Below are 7,572 nucleotides of genomic sequence, written 5' to 3'. Positions count from 1 at the left end.
TTCTATTATTTAGAATAAATAAAGGAAACATAATGTTATCTGTCTGTTTTCTGATTTATTCGTGCATTAAAAAATAGTCCGAAAATAAAAGTGCTCCGAATGCCGTGAAAATTTAGTATGATTTTTTCTGGAATATTTGAGGATTTTAGGCACTGAAATCACTGCAGGAGGGGCAAGCACCAGGCCAGGAGAGTGGAGGGCGCCCCCCCCCCCCCGTATAGGGCGTGCCCCTGTCTCGTGGGCCCCTAGTGGCCCCCTCCACTTATGCCAGCACCCACACACTTCATCTTCTACCCAAAAAAAAAATCCCCATCCAGCTCAAGCACGAGTTCTAGCTCATTTTGCTGCGATTTTCGATCTCCTTGCTCAAAGCTCCATTCACAAAACTGCTTTGGGAGATTGTTGCTTGGTATGTGACTCCTCCATTGGTCCAATTAGTTTTTGTTCTAGTGCTTTATTCATTGCAAATTTTTGCTGCATAAGTGACCATGTTCTTGAGCTTGCATGTTAAATTTTTGAGGTCCAAGCAATTCCAATGCATGATATAGGCTCTAGGCACTTGTAGGAGTAGTTTCTACCAATCTTGTTTAGTTTTATTCACTTTTATTTTGAAGTTACTAAAATTTCAAAAAAAATCAGAAAAAGAATTATGCTTAGAAGAATGTACCAAGGTGGTTCCTCGGCAAAGAAAGGGCCAAGGATTGCTATATGTGAACAAGATGTTGAATTGCCGAGGGACTCAGATGTACGAGCTTGTGAATGGCCATCCGATGATTTTATGATCGAAGCAGGCTTCAAGGAGGAATTTGACGCGTATGTGCATAATGCCGAGCTGGAGGACTTCTTACAAGATAAGTGTCCTCAGTACTATCAATTGAATGATTCCTTTGTGCGGAGGTTCCAATATAACTGTGCGCGTAATTCTCCTAGTGTCATGTTTGATATTTATGATACTTCTTATACCATGGATTTAGATGATTTCACAAGTGCTTGCAAACTCCCGCAGTGGGGTAATATTAATGATCCTCGCAAATCGAAATTTAGAGATTTTCTTGCTAGTATTACTGTGGGAGAATCTAGGGACATAGCACAAGCTACCATAGGGAGCATTCATTTTCCTGCTATACATTATTCTGCTCTCTTTATTGGTAGATGCATTAACGGTAAAGACGAAGCTTGTCACATGTGTGTCCCTGATCTGTGTGTCCTCAAGAGTGTTGTTTCAGGTTATAAAGGTTATAACTTGGGGGCAATAGTTGCACGTAGGTTGCAGAATAATAGTAGAAAGGGAGATTTATTTGGAGGAATTTATGCAACCCATGTGGCTAATTATCTTAACATAGCCCCACGAGAGGAGGATATGATTTTACCTCCTGTTTATTTGGATAAAGAAGCTATGTTCAATCATCAATTTCTTGAGAGGAATGAACAATTCCTCCATTATCGACTAATCTATGACAGACGCAACGTCGTCCCTGTTACTCTTCCTGCTCCCTACCTTTTTGATTATCAGGCAAAAGGAAGATATGTTGTCACCAAGGAGGAAGCAGCTGAATACAAGAGGGGAGTGGAGGCAGCTCGCCAACACGCTGCAGCTTAGGAGGCGGTTGCCGCTGCATCTCAGTACAACCCTGGTTTCACTTATGGATATCAGACAGGCGATCCTTGGTACTAGACCCACTTAGGCCAAAAGCCTAAGCTTGGGGGAGTACGTATTTCTCGCCGACTTTACATTCATGTTCACACACTAGTCATCGGTGCTCATACTCTTTCCTTGTATTATCCATGCTAGTTTAAATTTCTTTTTCTCGTTCTCTTCTTATGTGTTTGATAAAATTTTAAGAAAAACCAAAAAAAATTAGTTAGTTTAATTTCCATGCTTGTGGTAGAAATTAAAATGAAAACCCAAAAAGATCTCTAGTTCTTCTTCTTACTTGTTGGGAGCTTTCCCGTGTAAATAGTTTTATTTTCTTTTCTTTCCTTTGGGGGTCGAGAAGACTATATTGAAAATGCTTAGTGGCTCTCATATGCATGATTGTTTATTTAACTTAGAGCCCATATTACTTGTCTTCTCTCTTGATTTGAATGCTTGCAGATTCCAGCTTAGTCCAATGCACGTGCACTCTTATTATTATACACATCGTTCGGTCGTGCAAGTGAAAGGCAATAGTGACGATATATGATGAACTTATTGGGATGAGAAAAGCTGGTATGAACTCGACCTCTCTTGTTTTTGTAAATATGATGAGTTCATCGTTTCTGAGTCAGCTATTATGAAGTAAACATATTTGCAATGACATTTAGAGATTATAGTTGCTTGTGCCATGCTTGATTAGCTATGAGTTATAATGGTTTACCTTGCGTGCCAACATGCTATTAGAATGATTGTGATGTGGTATGATGGGATGGTATCCTCCTTTGAATGAATTGAGTGACTCGACTTGGCACATGTTCACGCATGTAGTTGAATCAAATCAACATAGCCTTCACGATATTTATGTTCATGGTGGATTATATCTTACTCATGCTTGTATTCGGTGTGAATTAATTTTAATGCATGTTTATGACTGTTGTCGCTCTCTCAGTTGGTCGCTTCCCAGTCTTTTGCTAGCCTTTACCTGTCCTAAGCGGGAATACTGCTTGTGCATCCAAACTCCTTGAACCCCAAAGTTTTTCCATATGAGTCCACTATACCTTCCTATATGTGGTATTTACCTGCCGTTTCAAGTAAATTTGTATGTGCCAAACTCCAAACCTTCAAATGAAATTCTGTTTTGTATGCTCGAGCAGCTCATGTTACAACTAGGGCTGCCTATATCTTCCATGCTAGGTGGGTTATTCTCATGAGGAGTGGACTCCGCTCCTCATTCACGAGAAAGGGCCGGTAACCGAGATGCCCAGTCCCATGATCCAAAAAGATCAAAGCAAATCAAAATAATTTAACAAAACTCCCCCAGGGCTATTGTTAGTTGGAGGCACTCGTTGTTTCGAGCAAGCCATGGATTGATGCTTGTTGGTGGTCGGGGGTATAAACCTTTACCATTCTGTTTGGAACTGCCTATAATCCATGTAGTATGGAAGATACAACCATCTCATAATTTTTTGCGTTGACACTGAAAGTATGCCGCTCAAAATGTTATTCAATCTCTATTTTAAAATCGAGCTCTGGCACCTCTACAATCCCTGCTTCCCTCTGCGAAGGGCCTATCTATTTACTTTTATGTTGAGTCATCACCCTTCTTATTAAAAAGCACCCGCTGGAGAACACACTGTCATTGGCATTCATTACTATTGGTTTATATTGGGTATGACTTGACTGGATCTCTTTTACCATGAATTACAATGTTTAGTCAGTCCTTGATCTTTAAAGGTGCTCTGCATTTATGTTTTGCGGTCTCAGAAAGGGCTAGCAAGATGCCATTTTGTTATATCATGTTATGATTATTTTGAGAAAGTGTTGTCATCCGAGTTTTATTATTATGGCTCGCTAGCTGATTATGTTATTGATATGAGTAATTGTGAGACCTAAGTTTTATTGTGAGTATGGTTAGTTCATAATATTTGCTGAAACTAGAATTCTGGCTTTTCATGTTACAACAACAAGAGCACACAGAGTTTGTAAAAGTTTTTCTTTATCACTTTCAGTTTATGAACTGAATTGCTTGAGGACAAGCAAAGGTTTAAGCTTGGGGGAGTTGATGTGTCTCCAACATATCTATTTTTCCAAACACTTTTGTCCTTATTTTGGACTCTAACTTGAATGATTTGAATGAAACTAAACTGGACTGACGCTGTTTTCAGCAGAACTGCCATGATGTTGTTTTATGTGTAGAAAAGAAAAGTTCTCGGAATGTCCTGAAATCCACGGAGGCACTTTTTGGAATTAATAAGAGTTTCTGGGCAAAAGAAATACACCAGGGGCCCAGGGCCTGTCCACGAGACAGGGGGGCGCCCCCCCTGTAGGGCGCGCCCTCCTATCTCGTGGGTCCCCTGGACCTCCACCGACCTCAACTCCAATTCCATATATTCACATTCGGGGAGAAAAAAATCAGAGAGAAAGTTTCATCGCGTTTTACGACACGGAGCCGCCGCCAAGCCCTGATCTCTCTCGGGAGGGCTGATCTGGAGTCCGTTCGGGGCTCCGGAGAGGGGGATTCGTCGCCGTCGTCATCATCGACCATCCTCCATCACCAGTGTCATGATGCTCACCATCGTGCGTGAGTAATTCCATCGTAGGCTTGCTGGACGGTGATGGGTTGGATGAGATTTACCGTGTAATCAAGTTAGTTTTGTGAGGGTTTGATCCCTAGTATCCATTATGTTCTAAGATTGATGTTGCTATGACTTTGCTATGCCTAATTCTTGTCACTAGAGCCCGAGTGCCATGATTTCAGATCTGAACCTATTATGTTTTCATGAATATATGTGTGTTCTTGATCCTATCTTGCAAGTCTATAGTCACCTATTATGTGTTATGATCCGACAACCCCGAAGTGACAATAATTGGGATACTTCTCGGTGATGACCGTAGTTTGAGGAGTTCATGTATTCACTATGTGCTAATGCTTTGTTCCGGTTCTCTATTAAAAGGAGGCCTTAATATCCCTTAGTTTCCGCTAGGACCCCGCTGCCACGGGAGGGTAGGACAAAAGATGTCATGCAAGTTCTTTTCCATAAGCACGTATGAATATTTACGGAATACATGCCTACATTATATTGATGAATTGGAGCTAGTTCTGTGTCACCCTATGTTATAGCTATTGCATGTGGAATCACATCCGGCATAATTATCCATCACTGATCCATTGCCTACGAGCTTTTCATATATTGTTCTTTGCTTATTTACTTTTCCGTTGCTACTGTTACAACTACTACAAAAAACCCAAAAACAATTATCTTTACTTTTGCCACTGTTACCTTTATTATCATACCACTTTTGCTACTAAACACTTTGCTGCAGATACTAAGTTATCCAGGTGTGGTTGAATTGACAACTCAGCTGCTAATACTCAAGAATATTCTTTGGCTCCCCTTGTGTTGAATCAATAAATTTGGGTTGAATACTTTACCCTCGAAAGTTTTTGCGATCCCCTACACTTGTGGGTTATCACATACTCCTATATATTGATGTCTACTACACAACCTTCTACTTATAGACGTTGTTGGGCCTCCAAGTGCAGAGGTTTGTAGGACAATAGCAAATTTCCCTCAAGTGGATGACCTAAGGTTTATCAATCCATGAGAGGCGTAGTATGAAGGTGGTCTCTCTCAGACAACCTTGCAACCAAATAACAATGAGTCTCTTGTGTCCCCAACACACCCAATACAATGGTAAATTCTATAGGTGCACTAGTTCGGCGAAGAGATGGTGATACAAGTGGAATATGGATGGTAGATATAGGTTTTTGTAATCTGAAAATATAGAAACAGCAAGGTAGCAAGTGGTAAAAGTGAGCAAAAACGGTATTGCAATGCTTCAAAACAAGGCCTAGGGTTCATACTTTCACTACTGCATGTTCTCTCAACAATGATAACATAACTAGGTCATATGACCATCCGTCAACATGCAACAAAAAGTCACTCCAAAGTCACTAATACCGGAGAACAAACGAAGTGATTATCATAGGGTACTAAACCACCTCAAAGTTATTCTTTCTGATCAATCGTTGGGCTATTCCTATAAGTGTCGCAAACAGCCCTAGAGTTTGTAGTAAAATAACACATTAAGACACACATCAACAAAAACCCTAATGTCACCTAGATACTCCAATGTCACCTCAAGTATCGGCGGGTTTGATTATACAATATGCATCACACAGTCTCAGATTCATCTATTCAAACCAACAGAAAGTACTTCAAAGAGTGGCCCAAAGTTTCTACCAGAGAGTCAAGATGAAAACATGTGCCAACCCCTATGCATAAGTTCACAAGGTCACTGAACCCGCAAGTTGATCACCAAAACATACATCAAGAGGATCACGTGAATATCCCATTGTCACCATAGATAAGCACATGCAAGACATACATCAAGTGTTCTCAAATCCTTAAAGACTCAATCCGATAAGATAACTTCAAAGGGAAAAATCAATCCATTACAAGAAGGTAGAGGGGGAGAAACACCATATGATCCAACTATAATAGCAAAGCTCGCGGTACATCAAGATCATGCTGAATCAAGAACACGAGAGAGAGAGAGAGAGAGAGAGAGAGAGAGAGAGAGATCAAACACATAGCTATTGGTACATACCCTCATCCCTGAGGGTGAACTACTCCCTCCTCGTCATGGAGAGCGCCGGGATGATGAAGATGGCCATCGGTGATGGATCCCCCCTCCGGCAGGGTGCCAGAACAGGGTCCTGCTACGTCTTGAGCTTGCATTGGTTTTCCTCGAAGAGGAGAGGGTGATGCAGCAATAGTAGCGTAAGTATTTCCCTCAGTTTTTGAGAACCAAGGTATCAATATAGTAGGAGGCTCCTCAAAAGTCCCACGCACCTACACAATCAAACAAAGAACTCGCAACCAACGCAATAAAGGGGTTTTCAATCCCTTCACGGCCACTTGCGAAAGTGAGATCTAATAAAGATAGTATGATAAGATAAATATATTTTTGGTATTTTATAATATAGATGCAAAAGGTAAAGATGCAAATAAAAGTAGATTGAAAGCAAATATAATAAGAGATAGACTCGGGGGCCATAGGTTTCACTAGAGGCTTCTCTCAAGATAGCATAAGTAGTACGGTGGGTGAACAAATTACTGTCGAGCAATTGATAGAAAAGCGCATAGTTATGAGATTATCTAGGCATGATCATGTATATAGGCATCACGTCCGTGACAAGTACACCGACTCCTGACTACATCTACTATTATTACTCCACTCATCGACCGACTCCTGCCTGCATCTAGAGTATTAAGTTCATAAGAACAGAGTAACGCATTAAGCAAGATGACATGATGCAGAGGGATAAACTCAAGCAATATGATATAAACACCATCTTGTTGTCCTCAATGGCAACAATACAATACGTGCCTTGCAACCCTTTCTGTCACTGGGTAAGGACACTACAAGATTGAACCCAAAGCTAAGCACTTCTCCCATGGCAAGAAAGATCAATCTAGTAGGCCAAACCAAACTGATAATTCGTAGAGACTTGCAAAGATAACTCAATCATACATAAAAGAATTGAGAGAAGATTCAAATATTATTCATAGATAAACTTGATCATAAACCCACAATTCATCGGATCTCGACAAACACACCGCAAAAAGAGTTTACATCGAATAGATCTCCACAAGAGAGGGGGAGAACATTGTATTGAGATCCAAAAAGAGAGAAGAATCCATCTAGCTAATAACTATGGACCCGTAGGTCCGTGGTAAACTACTCACAACTCATCAAAGAGGCAAGGATGTTGATGTAGAAGCCCTCTGTGGTCGATTCCCCCTCCGGCAGAGTGTCGGCGAAGGCTCCAAGATGAGATCTCACGGATACAGAATGTTACGGTGGTGGAAATTGTGTTTCGTCCTCCTCCTAGATGTTTTCGGGGTACGTAGGTATATATAGGAGGAAGA

The sequence above is a fragment of the Triticum dicoccoides genome, chromosome 7B, assembly GCF_002162155.2.
Source record: "Triticum dicoccoides isolate Atlit2015 ecotype Zavitan chromosome 7B, WEW_v2.0, whole genome shotgun sequence".
NCBI classification, from domain to species: Eukaryota; Viridiplantae; Streptophyta; class Magnoliopsida; order Poales; family Poaceae; genus Triticum; species Triticum dicoccoides.
Note: the sequence above shows the minus strand (reverse complement) of the source record.